A 9,439-nucleotide genomic window follows, 5' to 3' on the forward strand; every position below is an offset into this window, starting at 1 on the left:
TTTCTACTTACAAAATTTAAGAGGAAAACAAATTTGTCTTTTAGACAAAAATAACTAATTCTAGGCCAGGAGAGATTCCTATTCCTCCTGGTGCAGCAGTCCTTCGGGAATGTGGTGATGATGCCCATTTACTGCACCTTCCGCTGCGCCTTTCAGAAGTCAGATTCTTCTCACTGATAAGAATTTGCATGGCTATCATTTGAATCAAATTTCATGGCAGTATATCAGTCAGAGTAAATGCTATCTCTATTGGGGTCAGCTAACTATCTCCTCCGTTTGGTGGGGAAGGTGATGTTTTGCTTCTGAGTGGAGAAAGAGTCATGCTCTCCCAAATGGATTGCAGGTCTGCCCAGGGAAGAGTGACCCAGCAAGTGTATGGCCAGCATGCAGACCCTCTTGCAGAAGTTGGTGACAGCCTCCTAGGAGTCGTTGGGCAGCCAGTGTCTCCTGTCACAGGTATGGTGCTTGGGGTCCATTCAGCTCATCACTGAACAGTCATTTCTGGCTACTCTCAGATGCCAAAGGTGGGCACTTTCAGATTCTTTGGTGGGTTCAGATTGTGTGTTTTATCCTTAAAATGTTAGTAAGTGCCGAAACCGGTTTGGCTCAGTGGATAGAGCGTCGGCCTGCGGACTGAAAGGTCCCAGGTTCGATTCCAGTCAAGGGCATGTACCTGGGTTGCGGGCACATCCTCAGTAGGAGATGTGCAGGAGGCAGTTGGATCGATGTTTCTCTCTCATCGATGTTTCTAACTCTCTATCTCTCTCCCTTCCTCTCTGTAAAAAATCAATAAAATATATTTTAAAAAAATGTTAGTAAGTGAAGGATAGCATTTCTTTAAAACAACTCTCCTTTGGGTCTTATTTGGTGTGAGGCCCTACGCTACTTGCTATTGTTTTGTTTGTATAGTGTTTTTGTTTTTTTTCTTCTATGTTGGGTGTGATATTTCAGCTTCCACGGTTAGAAAAAGGATCATGACTCCTCTTCCCATGCAAGTGACTCTTTCGCATGCTTCTCAGCTTAAAACCTCTGACACTATTGCCAGCTGACCGTGTGAATGTTCCTCGCTGGCCCAAAGGTTGTTTCCTTTGCATCATCTCTTTATGCTACAGACTTGTGGCCATTTCCTTCTGTACTCTCCCCATCTGGGCACTCTCCATGACTACTGTCACCCAGATACAAATAACTCCTTCCCTGGCGGGGTAGCTCAGTGGGATGGAGCATTGTCTGGTACACTGAAGGGCTGTGGGTTTGATTCCTGATCAGGGCACATACCTAGATGCACTGCATAGGGCAGGCAGCCAAACGATGTTTTTTCTCTCTCTCCCATCTTCTTTCTCTAAAAATCATTAAAAACATATCCTCAGGTGAGGATTTAAAAAAATTTAAAGCACCTTGTATTTAATGAATGTGTATAGTGTACCAGGTATTGTGCTACAAATTTACAGATACCATCATATTTACTCTTAACAACCGTAACATCCTCGTACTAGCATTTTACAAATGGAAACGGAGACAGACAAGTTAAGTAACTGGCTCGAAGTCACACTGTTTGTAAATGGCAAAAACTAGGACGCAAATCCAAGTGCGGTCTGCCCACCTAAGAAGCGTGGCCTCGGCGCTCCCCCCAGAACCCTCTCCTGCCTTCCCTGTGACAGCTCTCCATGCTATCCACTTCGCACCACAAAATCTAATGAAGTTGCCCGCGTTACAGCGAAGATCAGAACGTCTACTACTCCTAGTTCACCCTGACAGGTCTGTTCCACACTCAAGCACACGTTGACGCTAACCAGTGTAGAACTTACCTAAGCACAAACAATGCCCTCGCTTTGTTTATAATGACTGGCAGAGTGCCCCTCCCATGACCTCGCTCTATTTAATGGTTACATTGAAAGCAATCTTTACTTGATGCAGTTGGCGTTCTGATTAAGATGCCTACTATCCCAGTTGTATGTAGACTGTGTGTTTTCAATGACTTTGAGGATATTGTTTAACTTCACAATGTGGTTTACACTAAAATGACATCAACAGAGTCTAATCTTTCTTTTCTGATTTAGAAGACAATGAAGTAGGGTCTCTGCTAGGCCTAGGGTGTGGGGAGGGAGGAGCTAACATCAAACTTCAAATTTCCAAAGTGCATTTCATCGTTTACCATATACATTCACATTCCTGATTTCATCTTATTCTTCCAGCAGTCCTACAAGGTAGGAAGCACAGGTTACTATTCACATTTTTTGTTTAAAATAATGCAGATCAGAAAGGTTAAGATAGTTGAAGTCTGGAGCCCAGTTCTTCTGACTCCAAGTACAGGACCTTCAACAAGTTACTGCTATACTTGTAAGGGCAGAAATGTGGGTTAACAAGCATATTATTTTCTCCTGGTAGGAAGTTCAATTTTGAAAACTACTGTTAGTAAACTCCAAAAAAGCAAGAAGGTTCTGTGGCCAATGGTTAGAATGCAGAACAAATGAGGCCAAGGTCAAAAGCTCAATCCCCATAAGTGCTGGCTTGTCTTCTTAGCTCAGTTTCTTGGCAAGTTGATTTTGCCTAACTCAGATTCCCTACAGCTTCAACCAGGTGTCCCACAGATGTGTGTTCTTGGCCACAGAAGGGAACTGGGTGAGAGTGTGGGAATGAGCAGGCTCCAATCTATCACCAAGACTGGGAAAACAACCCACAGTGAATGTTCTACTAATGGTGCATGAGGCATATCACCTATGTACATGGAAGACATTGTTCACACACACACACACACACACACTCATGCAGGCAGAGAGATAGCTCATTTGATGGAAACATGGCATAGAAAAACGAGCAGACATTGCCTGGCTGGCATAGCTCAGTGGTTGAGCATTGACCTATGAACCAGGAGGTCATGGTTCGATTCTCGGTCAGGCCATATGTCTGGGTTGCCAGCTCTATCCCCAGTGTGGGGCATGCAGGAGGCAGCCAATCAGTGATTCTCTCTTATCATTGATGTTTCTATTTCTTTCTCCCTCTCTGAAATCAAGAAGAAAAATATATATATATATATATATATATGAAAAAGAAAATGAGCAGACAAAAGAGATAAAGATTAATTGTTTGCAAAAAGAGTCACCATTCATTCATTCATTCATTCAACAAGTACTTGTCCTAGAGGGCCTAGGATGTGCCAGGCACAGGTGTAGGTGCTGGAGGTAAGGTAGTGAATAAAACATAAACATGTCTACCCTTATGGCATTATGTTCTAGTGGAGGGCAAAATAAACTAGGACAACGTATAATGCACTGGGCTGTGAAAGTGCTAAGGGAAAAAAATGAGGCAGGCCAGGGCGGTAGGAGGTGTTGAGGGAAAAGGGGGAAGTAAATAAGGTGATCAGAAAAGGTTTCACTGAGAAAGTGACATTTGAGCAGAAACCTAAGGAATGTGAGGAACAATCATGAAGCCACCCAGGGGCAACACCCTTCCCAAGCATAAAAGAGCCTGCAAGGGACCAAGGAGAGCACAACTGGCATTGAAGCAACCCCAAGGAGAGGAGGTCAGTGAGGTGGGGGCCCAAGTGCAGATCATGTGGGGCCACAAAGCCACAGGAAGGACTGCGGCTTTCACTGGGATGAAGTGGGAAAGCTGAGCAGAAGTGACCTGATCTAGCTTAGCCTTTTCGCTCTGGGGATGGCAGGGAGAAAAGACTGTAGGGGGCCCAGAGCAAAACAGGAAGACAGGCGGGGAGGCAGGCACAATAACCCAGCAGGGGCGCTCAGTGGCTTAGCCAGTGTGTGGCCCCCAGAAGTGGAAGGCCTGCAGGAAGTCCGAATGCCAACAGCATTGCGGCTGGAATGGGTGTGGACAGAGAAAGAGTCACAGATTTTAGGCTTGAGCAACTCAAAGGATGGAACATGCCATTTACCGGGATGGAGATTTTAAGAAAAGCATATTTGGGGGAGAAAGATCCAGAAGTAGGTGTTTTGAATGTTGACTACCTGAGAGATGCACATTATTTGGGAGACATCAGAGTATTGATAGTTTTATGTGACACTCTCCATTAGTGTAATTAGAATAATTCTAATAAAAAAGTTTTACAGTAAGTCATCTGCTTCACAAAGCAAGATACTTTGGTGTATATCCTACACTATAATAGTCCCAGCCTGAGAAGTATCCTGAGCTCCCTTCTCCCCTTGAGGTTTGTGTGGTATGATATCTTATTTGCCCATTTCAAAGGGATTAAATGCCTCCCTCCCTTCCCTACCTTACCATATCCCCAAGAGGCAACCCTGTGGTTGCCAGCAGAGAATAGCTCAGTTGCTCTCGAAGCACATTTAAAGCAGATGAGAAAAGCCTTCACCCTGGAATAGAACTATCAGGGACAACTTGGCTCCAAAGGCACAGAGAGATTGATTGATATTGGGAGGTGGGGGGCACAGCAGGATGCTTCCAGGCTGTACCTCCCCCTGGAAGTGTGAACACCCAGGGAACACCCACTCTGAGAGCTGGACAATTGTCTAAACCTAACATGGGGTGTGATAGCTACAGGCTTTCCCAGGCTTTACAGTGCTAATTAAAGTATTTGCAATTACTTTGGCTTGTTCTGTGATTCCTTTCTGCAAACAAACAAACAAAAAAGATGGGAGAATATATTAGCTCTTGGCCATGTAATTGTAAAAAAAAAAAAGTTTTCCTCCCATAAACACTCTTTTGTTCTTCTTGGAAAAGAGCTGAACCCACTATGCACCCATAGTAAAGTATCTGACTTACTTCCTTGTTCAAAACAGTATTTTTCGCCGAAACCGGTTTGGCTCAGTGGATAGAGCGTCGGCCTGCGGACTGAAGGGTCCCAGGTTCGATTCCGGTCAAGGGCATGTACCTGGGTTGCGGGCACATCCCCAGTGGGAGATGTGCAGGAGGCAGCTGATCGATGTTTCTCTCTCATCGATGTTTCTGGCTCTCTATCTCTCTCCCTTCCTCTCTGTGGAAAATCAATAAAATATATTTAAAAAAAACAAAACAAACAAACAACAAAAAAAAAAAACAGTATTTTTCCTTCCATTTTATATGGGAGTGCAATTACCCATTTACTTTTAAAGCATGAGTATTTATTTTGAATTTAATAAAAGTTCTTAATTTGGGTGTCTTATTTTTATTGCACGAAGATAAGTCTCCCTAATTCTTGCTATTCTTCTCATTCAACACACTTGGCAATGTTATCTGCCTACTCAGAATGCAAATGTTATATTTTTCTAATGAGGAAAGCATTCACTAGACTTTGAAAGAACTTGAGGGGTGTAAGTTTGTGTCTCTGTGTGCATAAATAAAGAGTTGCACTTATTGCTACTTTATAATAACCACATACTTGAAGGCATAGATTTTTTTCACTAGAAAAAAACAGGTCCACTGTAAGTGGAGAAATGTGAACCACGTGTGACTATTTCATTCACTCATTTATTCATTAGACATTTAGTTAAGTTTATACACTGATTCTTACGAATTTTTAACCTCTTTAAACTTAGATGTTCCAGCCTATACGTATATTCTGCCGGTGGCTCCTGAGATGAAGATTTTAGGTGTCTGCTGGACATTTACACAGGTGGATCACATGCATGATGGATAATGTTGGCCCATCTCTACCTGGTGGTTCACAGCAAAACATACCACTGTGGGAAGATTGTCAGAAATAAGAAACATGAACACAAACATCGTAAATAAGAAACATGAACTAGAATGCTGCTTTATATCAAGTTGAAAAAACACGTTAACACAAAAATGAAGTTTTATATCTGATTTCATTCCTGTTTGCTTTCAGGTTGGTTTGCAAGGTGCCTAATTCAAGAATGTCCTAAAACCAGAATATACATTGAGAGTGGAGGTTACTCAAGATTTGAATAAGAGTTACCATGTAAACAAGCATGGGTAAACCAAATTCAAATAGTCAATGCAATTATTTTTTAACAGATAGTTTGGGTTAATAGGTGGAGACACGGTTCTGCCACTGTATTTAAGGTTAGGTTAATAATTAACTCTGGTGCCTGGAGTGGTTTAATCAAAGCTTACTGTAAATCATAAAACTGCTCCATGCAGACTAAACAGGGTCTGAAAAAAACATACAAAATGTTCTTTTTACGACCCTGCTAGCCAATTGGATAAGGCGTAAACAAGTAGATATTTTTATTCAGAATTGAGCACAGGCATCTTTACTTTTGGGAAAGAATTAAAAAAAAATAGAGGAGTCATGTATCCCAAACCAACAGTCTCCCCCCTGCCATCAGTGGCAACCCCTGGACTTCACGCCAAAGGTAAGATATGTGTTGGAAGGAAAACTGACAATTAACAGGATTAGAGAAAGGCAAGAAAAGGCGCTCGACCTTTCTACTCGGAAAAGACTTTAAAAACCAGCGCTGGGGGGCATTAAATAGCTTTCCTGAGACCTACTGGCAGGACGCTGCAACTGGGTTAAAGATCTTTTCCGAGTGGAGGCAAAAAAAGTTGTGCGAACAAGTGTGCGAAAGTGTGTCTCGTGCGCTTCTGTGTTTTTAAACCTTTCACGGATCACATTCAGTGGCAACTTGATTTCCATCCAGCATAAGCAGAGCGCGTTCCCACCCTGGCCGTGTCTGGCCACGGCCTCCCCAACGCAACCACCTTTCTCCCAAGGACAGACGGCGAGCGGCTGGAGGGGCTGCCCACTGCAACACAGGCGGTGGCTGGCCTGCGAGTGCTCGCTCTGGCTGTGAAGACAGAGGTTGCAGCCGCGCTCCACGCACACCAGGCTGCCTGCTCTGCTCCTCCCTGGACTCCCGCTGACTGGAAACCTGTGCGCGCGCTCCGGAGGCCGGAGGCCGGGATGCTGCTCTTGGAACTGGTACCTGCATGGCAGCCAGCCCCGGCGAATGCCCACACGCACCCCCGCGCCAGCCGATGGCCACAGTGGCCGCATCAGCATCCCGAGTCCTGACCCTGACCTTCCCCTCCTTCCATTGCTTGAGAGACTGGTACAGCAAGTGCCGTCGCTGGTCGAGGGTGGAGGGTGGGGAATGGGGGCGCCACTGTCCAAAGAAGCCCGCACCTCGCTCCTAGTTGCACCCTGGGCCGTCCACCCGCTTCCCTTGGGGTTCAGTTTCTCGCAGGCTGCACATGCTGAGCCCCAGTCATGTCATGCCCGCCGCCCGTGGCTTTCAGAGAAACTTTCCAGAGGCGCCTGGTGGAGTGACCGGTGCTGGAAAAGAAGGAGGAGTCGCTGGGCGAAGGGGCGGAGAGGGAGCGGGAAAGGCAGCAGAGTCCTGTTTCCTTTCCCGACACCCGCACGCTCCCTGGCTCCCCCAGCGCCTCTCGTGTCGAGGGAAGAGGGAGCGGACATCAGGATCCTGCTTTGCACTGCGTACCACAGCGGAGCTGAGAAGAAGCGGGAGAGCCTGGAGAATAGCCACCTCGCACCCCATCAGGGCCAAGCAGGGTGGGTGGGCACAGCCGGGCTGCTCCCGAGCGCCGCTGCCGAGAGGCAGAGCTCTAGAACGTAGCTAGTAGTTCGCAGACCCAGAACCTGGGGCAGGGGCAGAGCCCTTGCTTGGGTAGCAGCACTGGACCATCTCTTGCCAGGTCTTCCCACCCTCCCACCTCCCGGGAACCTCCTTTCCAGAGATTCTGGAGGAGGGCGCGGCGCGCACCCGCCCCGGAGTGGCAGGCTCTGTCTGGAGAGGGACGACGCAGCCCCGACAGATGCTGTCCTCACTGCCCAGGAGCTGCGGCGAGGGATGGGGCCCAGGGCGGAGCGCCGCACACCCCAGGAGGAGACCGCTCCTGGGCGCTCGTTCGAGCAAACAAAGCCCGGAACCCCTGGTGCCAGTGGCCGCGGGAACCCGGCTATGACCAAGTGGCAGGGCGCGCGGGTGCCAGGGCTATTACAAGTTTACACACTCCACACAGAGCCCAGCCCAGACCCGCGCGGACAACAAAAGATCCCCTTCTCTTTCCCACCGTCTCTGCGGAACCCATTCTCCCACTCCGAAATCCAAACCTGGTTATGGATGAAAACAGCGCTCTCCCACCCCGCCTCTTTCAGCCCTCGAGGGCAGAACCCCTTTCCTGGCTTTCGCACCAGGACCCGGCGCTTCCGAGAATCCCACCCTCATGGGGCATCTCTGCTCCCTGCTGGCCCCAAAGTGAGGACGAGACGGTCCCGCACACACATCCCCGGGCCAGACGGCCCTCCGCGCCGTCGCGGTCGCGGTCGCGGTCCCGGGCGGCACCGGGCGTGTGTGCGGCGCGGGTGGGGAAGCCCGCAACACGGAGCCCGGCGGTCTCTGGGGCTCAGGGCAGAGAGGAGCGGCCGGCCGGGCTCGCGACTGCGTCCCCAGGGCCGGGCAATGCTCAGGAGACAGAGATACGAGACAAAATAAAACGCAAGCACCACAAAGCAGCCAGAGCGTTCTGGCCGCGGCCCCAAGACCCGCAAGCTGGAGGCGAGCCGCCCCGGAGGTGGAGCGCACCGGGGCGTCCCAGCCGTACCTTTTCGGTGCATCGACGGGTAGGCGGCCAGGGCTCGGAGCGGGCTGGTACAGCGTGGATCCCATTTAGTAATCCATTATCGAGACGATCTCTCCGGGCCGCGAGCTGCGCTCTCTCCGTCACCAGCCTTTGTCATTCCTACATGTGTGCTTGTCTCTTTGGGGATAACAGTCGCGGCGACTACTTTCTGGGATGGAAAAGCTCTGTGCTCATCTCCAATGAAAGGCGGAGAAGGGGATCAGAAAAAAGAAAGAAAAAAAAAACAATGAGGAAGGGGTAAATGTTCAAGAAACTCTTCTCCAAATCCAAATTCCACTTGGATTCCACTCCAGCGAGTCCCTTCGGTAGTGTCTGCGCCGATTAACAAGTCATTTCAGGGTGGGGGGCGGGGTGGGGGCTGGGGCAGGGGTGCACCCTCTAGCCCCGTTCTGCGACCCGGAGCGGTGTGCCGCGGGTGTGGCGATGCTGGCCGCTGCCGCCGCTCCTAAGTGGACATCGCGGGCAGTCAGCCCAGGGGAAAGCGCCGCTGCTGTGTCCCGAGCGCCTGGGCAGCCGAGTGCGAGGGGAGCGGAGTTGGCTGCAGCCTCACCCGTTGCCGCTCACTACTCCTCTGTCACTGGAGAGGCCGCCGCTCCCGGGCTGAGCCAAGTCCCGGACTGGATTACGCACAGCGGACTCTCCTCCTGCAACCCCGCCTACTTTGGCTGGCTTCTCCTCCGACCCAAAGGAGAGCTGTGGTGTTTGTGTGTGCATGCGAGTGAGCGAGACAGAGAGAGGGAACCTACGCCGTGTGGCGGCAGGTGGAGATTTGGACCGACTGACCGGTAGAGCTTCCTTCCATCGCGATTCCTGGCCCCGCCGATGCTCTCTGGGCAAAGGTCCCGGAGGGGGCGACTCCGGCGGAGCCCAGCCCTTGCCTCCCCCACCCTCGCATCTGCTCTAGCATGGAAAAAAAATAAAA

General features: G+C 49.3%; 1 protein-coding gene across 1 annotated transcript in view; it reads right to left on the reverse strand.

Moving 5' to 3' along the window:
- Positions 1-9,090, reverse strand: part of SEMA6A (semaphorin 6A) — a 128,273-nt gene extending 119,183 nt beyond the window's left edge. The window contains exon 1 of the mRNA XM_081088742.1: positions 8,479-9,090. The gene's annotated coding sequence lies outside the window, so the exon portion shown is untranslated. The remainder of the gene's footprint in view (positions 1-8,478) is intronic.
- Positions 9,091-9,439: the final 349 nt, after the last annotated feature.

Source organism: Myotis nattereri (assembly GCF_964212035.1).
Source record: "Myotis nattereri genome assembly, chromosome: 4".
NCBI classification, from domain to species: Eukaryota; Metazoa; Chordata; class Mammalia; order Chiroptera; family Vespertilionidae; genus Myotis; species Myotis nattereri.